Below are 15,343 nucleotides of genomic sequence, written 5' to 3'. Positions count from 1 at the left end.
AAACATCTGTCTGTGTTTGATGTAGTCAATTTCTATCATAGACAGATTTAATTTAAAGGTAGTGCTGGGACATACAATAGAAATGGTAAAAAGATGCAGATACCATATATCTGAAACAATATCCCAGTTATAACAAATACAAGCCCGCAAAATTATAACATGGTGCTGGCGTCAAATAAAATGTCGCCAGCGTCAAAATGCCGTTTCGCAAATTTCGTGGGAACTTATCGAATTTTTCGGTGAAGCGAAATGGCGCAAATTCGCCCATCACTAACAGTAGGTATAATTGTTTATACTGTATACCTTATATTATGTGATCTGTATAAGGGAAGTATGTAAGTAAAAGATTAAGGGGGTTATTTATCAAAATCGAAAAGTTCTCACTATTTTCTGAAAACAACTCCAACCAAATCCGCACAAACGTTTTTCCCTTATTTATCAATACATTTTTCCAAAAATGTCTTTGTGTTATGCAGCTTGGGACAAACAGGGAGGGGAACTAGATTTAAAAATTATTTTCTGATCCAGTGTTTCAGGAGGAGGCCCGTCATTTGAAGTGAAGCAGTTAATGGGGAATGTTATAAATTATCTTTATTTGATACTTGTCTGTTTACCCATAGCAACCAATCATTAGGCAGCATTTAGTAGTCGGCTGTTTGCAAAGAAAAACATCTGAATGGTTAAGGGAATGGAAAGGGTTACTAGATGTGGGCAAACATAAAGCTTTTTATTGACATAACCAAATGAATTTTAAAGCTCTTCATTCATCTTCATTTCACTACACCTCCACTTTTGATTGGATTCCTCAAAAAATGACTGTACATTGCAAAGTTGCTTATTCTTTAAATGCACTTTGCTTCTCCTTTATACCACTGCCTGTCTTATTTTATACCACTGTGTGTCTTAACTTCACGTTACTGTACATTCCTTCCTTTAACTAACTTACTATTTTTCATCTCATTTCCACATCTGTATTTTTTAAATAAGATACAAATACATTTTATCCATTTAGATTAATGGATTTACTAACAAACCCTTGGCTTTATTGGCAAAGGACTAGAGTGCAAAAGTCATCATAATTGCCTTCCCTTAAACCCCATGTACTAAAGTTAGACATTTCAATGCATCCATGTGTTTAATGCAGACTTAAAATGAAGGCACAAGGTACAGAGTGCAATGCTGTCAAAGGCAAGGGAGCCGTTAACATAATTTCTAATGTAATAAAATGTCTCCTTACTGCTTTGGGTCTCCTGATGCTTCACAGCTCATGTGTTGCCCAAATGCAGATAATGTTACATATAAAGAGAGGTGCAATTCTTCAGGGGCAATGAAATGTAAGGTGCAACATTTGCTACAGTTCTTATCAACTATAGCAGGTTTCCCCAACCTTTTTTTACCCATGAGCCCTATTCAAATGTAAAAAAAAGTTGGAGAGCAACAAAAGCATGCAAAAAGTTCCTGGGGGTGCCAATTATGGATGTGATTGACTATACTGCAGACCCTGAGTGCACTGGCAGTCTATAGAAGAATCTGGCAGTACATATGGTTTTTATGCAACCAAACTTGCCTCCAAGCCTGGGATTCAAAATAAGCACCTTCTTGGAGGCCACTGGGAGCAACATCTAAGGGGTTGGGGAGCAACCCGTTGCTCACGGACCACTGGTTGGGGACCACAGACCTAGAGCAACCAATCAGTAGGCAGCATTTCTTTGTTACCCGTTTAGAGCAAACATCATTTTGGTTGCTGTGAGTTACTGCAAATGGGCAAACTTTGTGCCCAATAACTGATAAAGAGCTCCACTGACCTCTTTGGATGGCATCATCATTTTATTGTAATCTGGCTGTCAAACATGTAGTGTAATAATATACTAATAATAGGGGCTCTTTATGGAGACAATTGAACAGCTCAGCTTTGGACATCATTCTTTCATGCATCCTTGATGTTATACAACTCAGCTCAGTGTCTTTCACTTTACACTTCTTCTGGACATTAAAGTATGATATTATTTTTGTTTCATATTGTTCTTTTACATGGTGGTACCTGCAAGAGATCAAGTCCCAAATAAATGATTCCATGAATTGTTTATGATAGACTGTATTATGATGTTATGATACATTAAGTGGGAGCAGAATTAAGATCTAGTTGTACTAAGGCTGTGCATATTTAAAGCCTTTAGTGCAAATCACATATCTTGTCTAACATCTAGCTTGTGTACATTGCATGTTTAGTCTAACATCCAGATTGCAGACATTAGACATCTAAAGCATATGAGCTTTAAAAGTAACAGGCCCAGATTTGTGGAAAGGCCACCAAGGCCCGGGCCTAGGGCGGCGGAATTTTAGGGGGCGGCATGTTGCCTAACCACACCCATATTGGTTCAGAAAAACTGGGGATGCGCAGGAGAAATTACCAGTTTTTAAATTTCCCAAAAATCCCAATTTCTCAGAAATTTGTACAAATAAAATGGAGGGGACTGGGGGTGACGAATGACAGCGGCCTAGGGGCACCCACTATGTAAATGCGGCCAGCCAGGGCCTAGAGTGGCAGGATTTTAGGGGACAGCATGCTGCTTAACCACACCCATATTGGTTCAGAAATACTGGGGATGTGCAGGAGAAACAATTGTTTTTTGAAACTTTCCTTGTACCATTCCTTGTGCCAATTTCTTGAAAATGTGCGCAAATAAAATGGAGTGGGCCGTGGGCGATGAGCGACAGCAGGCCTAGGTAAATCTGGCCCTGTATGTCACATTTTTAATAAGCTAAAGTGTTGTATGTGTATTATGCATGCCAATGTACTGTAATTCAGTGGTTCATTGTTAAATGTAGCATCTCTGCAACATATGCTCTACTCCATGTTCTTCCATATCAAAGTGTAATAACTGCTTCCCCAAGCCAACAGGGCTCATTTATGACCACTAACTGCAAGTTTGCTGTCAGTCAGCTGTGTGAAACAAATCCCATTCCTTAAAGGTTCCTTAGTCAAAAAGTACATGTAAGGATTTTACCTAGGTGAAGTCGACGCCCACCACCTTGATTGTGGGGACACCCGTTGCTTGCTTCTGTCTCTTCCGGATGCGCACTGATACTTCTGGTTTCGCGTGGCACTCAGAGGTTCTCGGTCTTATTTGGCGCCTTTGCACCTGACATCATTGCGCTGCCGTGAAATCCAAATATTTAAGCGCGCAGTCACCATTTGTTCCTTGCCCAATGTAATTCTTAGTTCCTGGGTGCTATTTTCTGTATTCCTGATTTGTAATTGACCCTGCCTGTTCCTGATATTGCCTAAAGTCTGCTGCCTGTCCTGACCCTTGCCTGTATATTGACTTCTCTCCTGGATCCTGCTCTGTACTTCGTATTCAATGTGTTTGACTCAGCTTGTGACCTCGATTACCCTTTCATTTCCTGAATCTGTACTGCCTGCTCTTGTTTAATATTCGACTAGGCCTGTCCCTCACCACACTTCTTGTTCTCTGTTCCTGTAACACGAGTGGTTCTCTTGCCTGCCTAGAATTCTCTTCCTGGTCCTCTCACTCTAAGCACCTGAGCAGCTGAGGTCTCCTCCAGAAGTGAAAGGTTGCTGTTATAGGACCTTGGGGATTGTTCTCGGTTTGGGATACTGGAGCTACCATCACCTCCGTAGGTGGCAGTATTTCAATAGATGCAATGCATCTGCATCTAAACAGTCAGACAAAGATGTCATTTTGACACAGATCTCCAGAACTAATGAAATCCAAACTGATTTTCAAAGCATCTACTGTATGTGTAATGCATTCATCAAAGTGCATCATTAAGGGCACATTAGTTACAATTGTGTCAGGTGCAATAGCATCTTGTGGCTGCAATTACACCTGAATAGTTAGGAAAGTTCTGCATTGTGGGTAAAAACATTGTGACATTGCACTCATTGTCGCTCATACTGTAGCCTTGATGTATTGGATTACCCTTCTTTCTTTAGTGTCTCTTTGGCCAAATAATTGCTTTCTGCTACATTTCCTCCTTGCTTATTGACTTGTATAGGATAATAACATCTCATATCAGTATAATTAACATCAAAATAATGGTTCTTGATTGCTTGAATAATGATAAATTATGATAATGAGCCATTTTGTAACACATCTGGTAATTATCCTTAATGGAGACATATAGGAAAAATTAGAAAACCCTAATGTAGGCAATTATGAATAATATATGGAGCTGGTTTCACATTATGCTAAAAATTAATACAGGTTATGGGACCTTATCCAGAATGCTTGGGACCTGGTGGTCTTCGGATAATGGATCTTTCAGTGATTTAGATCTTTATACCTTACTAGAAAATCATGTAAACATTAAATAAACCCAATAGACTGGTTCTTCTTCCAATAAGGACTACTTATATCTGAGTTTGGATCAAGTACAAGATATTGTTTTATTATTACAGTGAAAAAGGGAATCATTTATAAAAAATTGGATTATTTGGATAAAATGGAGTCTATAGGAGATGGTCATTCCGTAATTTGGAGCTTTCTGGATAATGGGTTTCTGGATAATGGATCCCATACCTGTACTAACTTTAAAAATGGCCCCTTTATTGGAGCTCCCTATAGATCTTCACTAGTCCGTATCGTGTTTCAAATGAGGGGTGGGCGTGTCCTAACGGTCCCTGCCAGAAGCACAGTAGGAAGGAAACAGCCAATCACAGCCCTGCAGTCACACAGCCTAGCTGATGATTGGTTCCTATCCTACAGTTTAGTAAGAGAATTCAGCAGGCAGGAAGCGGAACAGATGGGTGGGACTTATAAGAATTTTGCCACAATTTTCAATAAAATAACCAGAAACATGACTTTTTTAAGCACATTCCTTCCATATCTAAAAGAGGTTAATGCACTGGCACATTCCTGCTTTTTACATAAAATATCTTCTTTAAAGAGCAAATGAACACAGGTAAGAAAAATGATCCTGTTGAAAATCAACTGGTTTATCAATAAAATGTAAACATTAGTGAATGATAAATTAAGAGCTTGATTGGCTAGAAAGCAGAGGAATGCTTTAGATGCAGTTCAATTCAAGATTGAATTTATCAGGGGTGGAATGTTTTTTTCCCTGAATCAGTAAAACAGTAGAACCTAGAAATCTATAATATGCAAATCTATATATGCATTGTTCCCCATTCCCCATTCCGTCTATTCATGTATTGATGTACAACACTGCATATATACAGTAAGTAGCACAGTACAAATAGAAGTATACATATACAGGTTTGGGACCTTTTATCCAGAAAGCTATGGTTTTCTGGATAAGGGGTGTTTCTGTAAATTGGATCTCCATACAATATCTACAAAAAATATCAATTGAATATGAAACAAACCCAATGGGATTGTTTTGCCTCCAATAAGAATTAATTATATCTTCGTTGGAATCAAGTGCTAGCTACTGTTATTACATAAAAAAATGAAATCATTTTTAAAAATGGGAATTATTTGATTAACATGGAGTATATGGAAGATGGCCTTCCCATAATGGAGCTTTCTGGATAATGGGTTTCCAGATAATCAATCCCATCCTTTCATCCTGTAATATTTATCTGTCTGTGTCAATAGCAACAACAAGAAAACTTTACATCTAGTGACTGAACAGTTTCAACCGTATTCTCATTTGTAAATGTTATCTTTACCTATTAAAGAAAAACCTTTTTAAATAGAAAGGCCCCCCAACTGTGTGCAATAACATGCGTTCATATAGATAATTGCATGCCATTTAATTTGCAGACAAGACTTTCTAGCGATACTTCCTTCTGATTCGCATATTGCCAATTTGTTTTATCACCTATGAAGGATGGTTTATTATGATAGGATATTTGCTAATGACGAGCTGTTATTAAAACAAAATAACATTGTTAAAATGTTAAAAATAAAAACCGTATGGCACGCTATAGACATACACATTACCAATTGTAATCTTTTTGTACTCAGCGACCTAGAAGCATATTTATAAAGAAAAAGAGGTATTAAAAAGTAGTTCAGGGCTGCAATTTCTATCAGTGTTAAAACCATTGATTTTAAACTTGAAAAAGTGATTGCAGCTGAATGCAGTCTTTGTATCTCCTTTATGTGCTTTAGTTCTGACTATTGAAATGTAACAGATGCTTAGTAATCAGATGACTTCTGTTCAGAAGTCAGAAACTCTGATTCTAAACAACGTATCCCATACCTGTACTGTATAAATAGCACACACAAAGTAGAATCCACGGGTTATACATGGATTCTATCTGGTTTTTATAGTGTAGTTTTTATAATTAAATTACACTGTTTACATAGCAAATAATTCACTCTACCATATAAAATGTTATTCCTGAACCAAAATGTGTAATTTTTTTATCTGTAATATTGGTACAATATGCAGGCAACCATCTCAGGTCACTGTACTTGATCCTGTGCTTTCAGAAAGAGCTAGGACTTCACAATGGAACTGCTTTCAGTGAAGCTATTAGTAGCAGTGATGGGCGAATAAATTCACCAGGCACGAATTTGCGGTGAATTTCTGCATTTTGACGCCAGTGAATAAATTTGCAAAACTGCAGAGGAAATTCACAGCCAAAAAAAATGATGCATAACAAAAAATTGGCGCCCGTCAGAATAGTCGTGCTCAAAAAACTGAAGCGCATCAAAATTATTTGGACACCCATTTATTTTAATGCATTTTGGACCAAAAAAAAATTGTCCCTTGGTGTCAAAATTATTTTGATGCCCATTGACTTCAATGTGGTTCGCCGTTTCACAAATTTTGCAGAAAATTTCGGATATTTTCGACAAAGCAGAATGGGACAAATTTGCCCATCATTTATTAGTAGTAGTTTCTACTACTCAATGTAACTGGATGAGCTGCAGTTGGATTTGGATTTTTACTATTGAGTGCTATTCTCATATCTACCAGATAGCTGTTATCACATATGTCAAGGAGCTGTATTTTAGTTACCTTCCCATTGTTCTGTACAGCAGTAAAGAGAGACTGAGGTACATAAGAACATGAGTCACATGACTGAGGTCACGTGGGAAATTATCAACATGTCCAGCCCCCTGTCAAATTTCTAAATTAAGTATAAAAAATCTGTTTGCTCCTTTGAAAAATGGTTTTCAGTGCACAATTCTGCTGGAATGACATCAATAAGTTTTATGACTTCGTTTTATGTCTCTTTTTATGTCGTTTTATGGCTATTGGTGGTTTTTGTATGTTTTCCGTTTATTTTACAACATGCAGAATATGTTGCCATTGTTCAAAAATAAGATAACAATAATAATAACAATTAAAAGAGAATAATGTACAGAGATCTAATAGTGTGTTCATTAAATAGCATTGCAACATGATTATTATACATCGAGTATAATATGTGTTGGTGTAACTCTATATAAAAGTATAAAGGTTAATTACATTAAGCCCTGATCTTAGAACCATTTGAATGTGACTACTGCTTAATCCAAATGATAACCAAGAAAGCAGCAGAATAGCAACAGCCTTCTCTCAGGAACAGGAGTCTTAACTTAATTACTGTACACAGGTATATACTTAATCCTAATAATAACCCACACTGACAGAATATTTTTCGAAGGTATCTCTCAGTCTGAATCAATGTCAGGCCAGGCAGGTGGATTATAATGAACATGGATCACAGTCCATATGGTTAAAGAGTTCTATGCAGCCCAATCGTTATGGCACAAAAACAGCCAGCAGAATGATAATGGTTTGTGTGATAATCACAGCTGTCCAAAGTATTATGTTTTAGTTAATTAGTATTGATCAAAAATACTGCATTTCCATCCTATGTTGTAAACAGCGTTATAAATTTATGATCAATACTAATTAAGTTTAAACTCCTGCTTCTGAGAGGTTACTGTTACTTTTATAGTTCCAATCGATTATCAGTCTCCTGCGTTTCGTTAATATAAAGACAGTGCCGTGCTGATACTAGTGTTACTTAGCGCACTCACAGAAAGTGGATTGGATTACTGTAAATCAGTTTGAATCCAAATATTCCTCTTTTCAGTCATCTCAAGAACTTTTTTAAGTTATAGTGCTGTTGAGAAAAACTGGAACTGTCTTCTTGTATTTGAAGGGGAACTCTGGCTTCCAAACCAAAATTTGATAAAGAGGCCCACATAACACAGAAACCCCTAATATACCCATCACAGTTACCTGTTTCTTCAGAAAGTATGAATAAATGCCATTTTCTATGCTGAAACCCAGCTGTTCAACAGTTCTTCTCTTTTTGCATCATTTGAAAACCTGGAGGGAAGGAGGGACTAAACACTGATGTTACAAATTGTAACAACTTCTCCACAGCTTACAGACAGCATGCAGGAACTACATAACCCACAATGCATTGCACTGTGATGTTCCTTTCCTTATTGAAAACATCAGTGTTACCTAATGTTTTTCGGATGCTTCCACCCTTAATCATAGGCAAAGTATGTCCAATACAAACAGCACCATGAGTATAAAAGAGCTGTTTGTACTGGACATATTGAGCCTGTGATCATGGGTGGCAGTACCCAAAACACATTAAGTAACGAGGCTCTGATGTTTTTAAGATGAACAATAAAATATATTGTTTTTTGGAAGATTGGTTGTTGTCCCTACATTTTTAAATGTAAAAAAGGTGCATAAATAATTCTTACAGCTTGAAAGGAATTCATGATAGTCTATCCATGCTTGCAGGGGACTGTTCCCCAACCCCCTTAGGCTCACAGAGTAATTTTACCCCTCCCTCTTCTTGTTCTATTTAAATGTAGAGACCCCGCAGTTTAGTATTGTGCCTGTGAGTTAAGCCACCACTAGAGGTCAGCGAGTGACCTAATAAATAGGGAAGAGAACATGTGTTCTGTGTCTTTTCCCCTGGGGTGCCTCCCAGGGAGGTACTATAGGGCCAGTACTCTGGTTCCTTAAAGATCAGGTCTAGATAGAGATAGCAGCTAAGTCAGTCATAGTCACTCCAGGAGTGAAAAGAGAGTAAGGGTAGCTAGCGAGCAGCCATAGCTCCAACGAGGAGGATTAGTGGGGTTAGTACCCTGTGGTGTGTGAACCACTAGCTCAGGGAAACCAGAAGGGTGAGTTGAGGCCTAGATAGGGTGCCAAGACCCCAGTAAAGGGTGAGGTGAGGACCACATCAAGGACCAAGATACAAGACCCCATAAGGAATCCCAAGAGTGAGTGCTAACCAACCAAGATACATTGAGAAGTTACCCAGTGAGAGAGGGTAATTATCAGGGAAGAATCCTTTGAAGTTGTGATCTGTGAATGCTTGATATTTGCCTGTGTATGAGAACTTTGCACATGGACTGATCCCTCTGGAGGGTCTTTGCCTGACTGGACTTCTGTTGCCCTTTTCAATAAACAAGTTGATGTTTTACTGCAAAGAAACTTGTCTGGCTGATTATCCTGCTACATTGAACTACACCAGGTACCGGGAGTTGCAGGGAGTTTCACGGGTACACTAGGGGTCCGGGGCACAATACAACCAGTTTTAGCCTGGTCACACACAGCCTTAATACACAGCAAAAGTACACTCAACATGTGCTACATAAATAATGGATTTTTGACTTCTAGATGCTATCCAAAAAATCTGCCTGGCATCCACTATGGAAAGCAGAGGGACTTCAAGTCCCACAATACCTGGATTCACAATGGAACAATAGTTTCATTACCCTTTCAGCCTAATGGGATGAAGAGCTGGTACAAGCAAGTAGAGACAGTAGAGAGTAACGTTCCAATCTGTAGATTCATGTATATCTGTAGAAAAATACATTTATATTTTTTTTTTTTTAGCTCAGACAGTGTTTATGAACCTTTTCTACATAAGCCCAACAGTATGAGGGGTATATTCTGCCTTATAGGGAATATTGCTTGGGAAAAGAAATTAGTGTTGCATGCCATAAAGCAGCATTTTCCCTGCAAGGCACTGTTTGGCAGTTGTTGTTCTTGGCACAGGTAATAAAATGGCTAATGTGCCAAAAAAAAGTTGACAAAATGAAATTTATACTGTAAACAGTCGGAAGAAAAAAATGCACAAAGCTGATGTATTAATGCATACCTCATACAACTTTTAAAACGAAACATACAGTATATACAGTATACACCATGTACTGTAAATTGTCATAAGCGAAATCTGTTTACATTTTAGTAGTTACACGATAAGGTCAGAGAGAGTTCTCACATCAAATATTTAAGTGAAATCTCAGAAATACAATGAGTATGCGGGAACATCACATTATTTTGTAGACCATTTTAACATCAAAAAGGTATTACTAAAGTGAAGGGTAGTCATTAAAAAGGAAATTACAGAACGAGTGTCTGGGTAGTGCACTTAAACGCATTTCATCTGCCTGTAATAATTTGGAAAATCTGAAGTGTGATTGTGAATAACATATGTCAATTAACATATTTTTCTGCTATGTCCCAGATCCATGCAGATCTGTGCATTTATTATTTGTACTTTATATATTTTTTTACCAACAGATTTCAATTCGCCTTGATAAAGTCACAAAGCAGCTTTAGAGGTTTAACGGTTGGATGCCAAATTGTTCCTATGACACTAACAAAATGCTGTAGGACAAAGTCATTCATTAGCAGTAAGTAAAAAAGAAATCCGGGGAGTAAAACAAATCAGAAGTGTCAACAAATGAATCAAACCAAACTGACGGAAAGATAGCAGTGGATTTTTACTTCTGCTGTCCTTGTCAACTATAGATGTTTTTATGGTTAATAAACAGTATGAAGACATACACCTTTAAATATTAAAACCCCAAATGCATTTGCAAAGTACCTATTTCATTTTAACTGACATATCACCTTACTATGCATTCTTGAAGAAAGAAAAACCAAGCTGACTTGGTAACAAAAATATCAGTTTGAATAGTCAACTCAAATATACATTTATGGAATAGTTGTGTGAATTCAGATATGTAATATTACAGTGTAATGATCTATTTGTGGCAGCTATGCAAGGTAAGGATGTTATGATCAGTTATCAAAAGCAGACGGGGTCGATCCATACAGAATAATGTAAAAACAGAGACTTCAGAGTATTCATGGTTTCAAATAACAAAGATAACAAAGACAGTTCCAATTCTCAGTTAATGATTCCAAGTTTTTCACCAAAAGCTGTGAAAAACTTGCAACCAGTGATGGGCTAATTTGTCCTGTTTCGCTTTGCAAAAAAATCGGTGAATTTCCTGTGAAATTCGCACGAGAATTTTGTCGCCCGCATCAATTTTGATGCGCATTTAAGTCAATGGTTGTCCAAATAATGTTGACGTGCAACAGTTTTGACGCGAGCGGTTATTCTGAAAGTTTTCCGTCCAAACTTTTCTGACACTGGCGAATTTTTGCTGCAGTTTTGCACATTTATTCGGCGGCAGTGAAACATGGAAATTACCTGCAAATTCGCAACTGGTGAATTTATTTGCCCATCACTACTTGCAACACATTTCTTAGTTTGTTAATGGGTCACTGAGCTATTGAACTTTAAGTTTTGGATCATAGCATACCAGATGACTAAATAGGAGATCCAACTTACTCTGTGTAATTAAAAGAACAGAACCCAGTTCTTTGCTTTTCTTTTTTTTGGCCAACTACTGTATGTTTGTTGCATTGTCGTTGTGGTGCTTATACAAATGGCCTGCAGGTGTCACTGTCTACATGAGTTACTGTGAAAATGTCCTGTCAGTTTAAAAGTGAAAGTTACTGTTGTGTAATGCCTGCATGACTCTGCCAATAAAGCACTGCTATACTCTACTCATCCTCGACTACCCAAAACTTAACAAATGGTGACAAGGATGGCTCTTCTATCTCTGCAGCAGCCTGCACCTTTTCTTCCAAACCCTGGTGAGCCTACCATACCTTTTACTGCTTGGATCCGTATGTTTGAAAATTACATTATTGCTGCTGACCAAGGGGAGATTTCTGCTGCTAGAAAGCGTGCTTTACTTATTCACTGCCTGGGAGCAGAGGGACAGTGTATATTCTATACATTACCATTATCTGATGATACTTATGAAACTGCTCTTACTGCTATAAAGAACTTTTTCATGCCAAGAGTAAATGTGGTTGCTGAAAGATATAAATTCCACCAACGTGGACAATGTAATGGCGAATCCACAGAATAATTTGTAGCAGCTTTGAGAGAGTTGATTGTTACCTGTGACTTTGGGAATCTAACAGATGAAATGCTAAGAGACCAAATAGTGGAAAAAACAAACTCACCTCACATTAGAGAGAGACTGCTCCTAGAGCAGGATTTAACCCTTGCAAAGGCTATTACAGTTGCTAGCCACATTGAAACAGCAGTGGCAGAGGCTAAAACTCTCAGTCAGGGAACTGCTGGGAAAGTACAGATTGTGAATTCAGCACTGTGGCCTAATAATGCACAGTCACAGGCAAAATACAGTGCTAAGGAAAGGGATTCACCTACACTGCAAAACCGTGCAGCAAATACAAATAGAAAATTCTGCTTTCGCTGTGGTTCAACACAACAAACTGCAAATCAAAGATGTTCATGAAGTCACTACTACAAATGTTACATAAGTGTGGATAAAGCTGGTACGTTTATTCCAGACAAGTTTATATGCACTGTCAGTGTCAGTACTGCTTCTGCTGACAAAGGGACACTCCATTAACCTGATGCTTGAACCAGCTGTCTCTATACTACCAAATAGTGCTGGGCAAATTTGCGCGTTTCGCCGCCAGCGAATAAATTCGCGAAACGCCCGCAAAAATTCGCGTCAAAAATTCGCCGGTGTCAAAAAAATTTTTTCGAAAAAATGGACGCCGGCGTAGAAAAAACGGGCGCCGGCGTCAAAAACAGGCTCCGGCATCAAAAACGAGACGCCGGCGCCGTTTCGCGAATTTTTCGCCATTTCGCGAATTTTTTGGCGAAGCAAAACGGCGCAAATTCGCCCATCACTACTACCAAAGGATATTTTCTTGAAATACTTTGCAAAAGATCAGCTTGTTGCACCTGCCCTGAAACTGGTCAGTTACTTAAAGGATCCAATCCCTGTGCTTGGTTGCTTGCCAGTGACTGTACAATTTGAATCAAATACTGCAAAATGTGACTTTTACATTGTGAATAACGGTACTGCTATACTTGGAGGGGTCTCTTTGCTGCATTAAACCTACAATTAGTTGATGGTCTCATTACTACAGCACCAGTGCCTGCCACACAGCCAGTGTCTAAAATTTCACCACAAAGCAACACTTCACTGGGTTGTGCAAAGAACTTTGTACACAAAGTTAAGTTAAGACCAGATGTAAAACCAGTACCATTTCCTGATTCAGCATGGGAAAAACTTGCTATTGATATTGTGGGTCCTTTTACAGATAGATTGTAGATTTGCTATAACCTTGGTGGACTATTACAGTAAATGGCCTGAAATTGCATTTCTTTCTCATATAACATCAGCTACAGTAATAACATTTCTGTCTACAGTCTTCAGCAGAGAAGGTAATCCAAAGGAGTTAATATCAGACAACGGACCACAGTTTGTCTCATATGAGTTTGAATTCTTTCTGAGAGAGAGTAATATTGTGCATAGGAAATCTTCAGTGTATTACCCACAAGCAAATGGAGAAATCGAGCAATTCAACAGAAGTCTGAAAGAAGCACTACAGACAGCAAATTTTACTGGGAAATCTTGGAAAGTATTTACAACAGAGTTCCTACATAACTACAGAGCAATGTGCCATGCAACAGCCCAATCATCTCCAGCTGAATTATTACATGGCAGACAAATGCACACTAAGTTACATGTTGCAGACATCAAGCTTCCACAAAATACTATGCCTACAAAATTGTCTACTGCTGACATTGTGAAACATCGACAAGCCAAATGCAAGGCTTGTACTGACAGAAAATGTGGTGCCAGAGAAGTGCACTTTCAGCCTGTATCTTTAGTCAGAATTAAGAAACCAGATATACTGAAACAAGGACAATCTAAATTTACTACACCACTTGAAGTGAGATGCCAGCGAGGACCATACACATATGAACTGTCTGATGGACGCATATGGAATGCAAGTCGCCTTGCTCCTGTTAGATATGACTTTGGAGAAGCTCCATTTGATGAAGGACATTTTCCTACTCCTGATGTCAACTGCAATAGGCTTGAGGAAAGTGAGCCTATGAGGCGTACTGAGAGAATCTGAAAACTAATGCATGGACCAAGGACTTTGTGATGTGAAGAATGTATAATATTGTTTTAAAATGCATACTGTTTAATTGTTGCTGTTATAGTTGTCCAAATGCTTTCCTACTATAGGGGGAATATGTGGTGTTTATACAAATGGCCTGCAGGTGTCACTGTCTACATGAGTTACTGTGCATACTTCCTGTCAGCTTAAAGGTGAAAGTGAAAGCTTATTGTTGTGTAATGCCTACATGACTCTGCTAATAAAGCACTGTTATACTCTGCTCATCCTTGGCTACCCAAAACATAACTGTCGTCAAATCAACATAGTAACTGAGCAAGAATAAACATAAATTGCTTTTTGTCAGAATATGAAGTGTTTTATTTAAGAAAATTAAAAGATTGAAGAAGTCATTGAAAACAAGTCCCTTTTTGAAACTCGAGGTCAAACCTACAACTTTGTTGCCCAGTTTAGCCAAGTTAATCTTTTTGCAGAATGGTTGTTCATTATAATACAATCTAAAAATTTAATTAGCATCAGCATGGTTCTGCTTCGTATTTTTTGTTTTCCATCAAAGTAGCAAGTTCTATTTAAGGCTACTTTCTAACATCCCATTAGCAATAAAAATGTCACACAAAACCAACAGTCCGAATGTGAAAGAATGTTTTTAAAAGCGCTATTAGTATTTCTTTTTTTCATTTGCAGACAATGACATGGCCACAGTGTTTCTGTCTCTTTCCACAAAAGAAGAAATTTGGTGGCGAGCGCAACAGACAATTTCTTTTGTCTACTGATATTTCAATCCACAGATGTGAGCCGCTGTCAGACTGATACAATATTGCTAGCTGTGGGTTTTCCCAAACAAGCCAAACAAAAATCACTGGAGTAATAGAATAGATGCTATTGTTTCCAGCTAAATGAACAAGGCAGATTTTAATTGAAATCAGAAGGGAATAATTATCTGCCTGTGGCACCTTGAACAGAACAATACAAGTTATTTTAAAACATTAAAAAAATGATATTTAAGTTTTCTTTTTCCCAAGTTAGGGCAGAAATATAAAATTTTCATATTTAAAAGGTTAGCTATTACTCTCCCACAAGGGGAAATAATTAAGCTGTGGAAATTGATGACTTATGCTACTGTTGTTTAAATACCCTCTGTCCATAGTAAATTGAGGTTATT

The sequence above is a fragment of the Xenopus laevis genome, chromosome 1S (assembly GCF_017654675.1).
Source record: "Xenopus laevis strain J_2021 chromosome 1S, Xenopus_laevis_v10.1, whole genome shotgun sequence".
In the NCBI taxonomy this organism is placed as follows: domain Eukaryota; kingdom Metazoa; phylum Chordata; class Amphibia; order Anura; family Pipidae; genus Xenopus; species Xenopus laevis.
Note: the sequence above shows the minus strand (reverse complement) of the source record.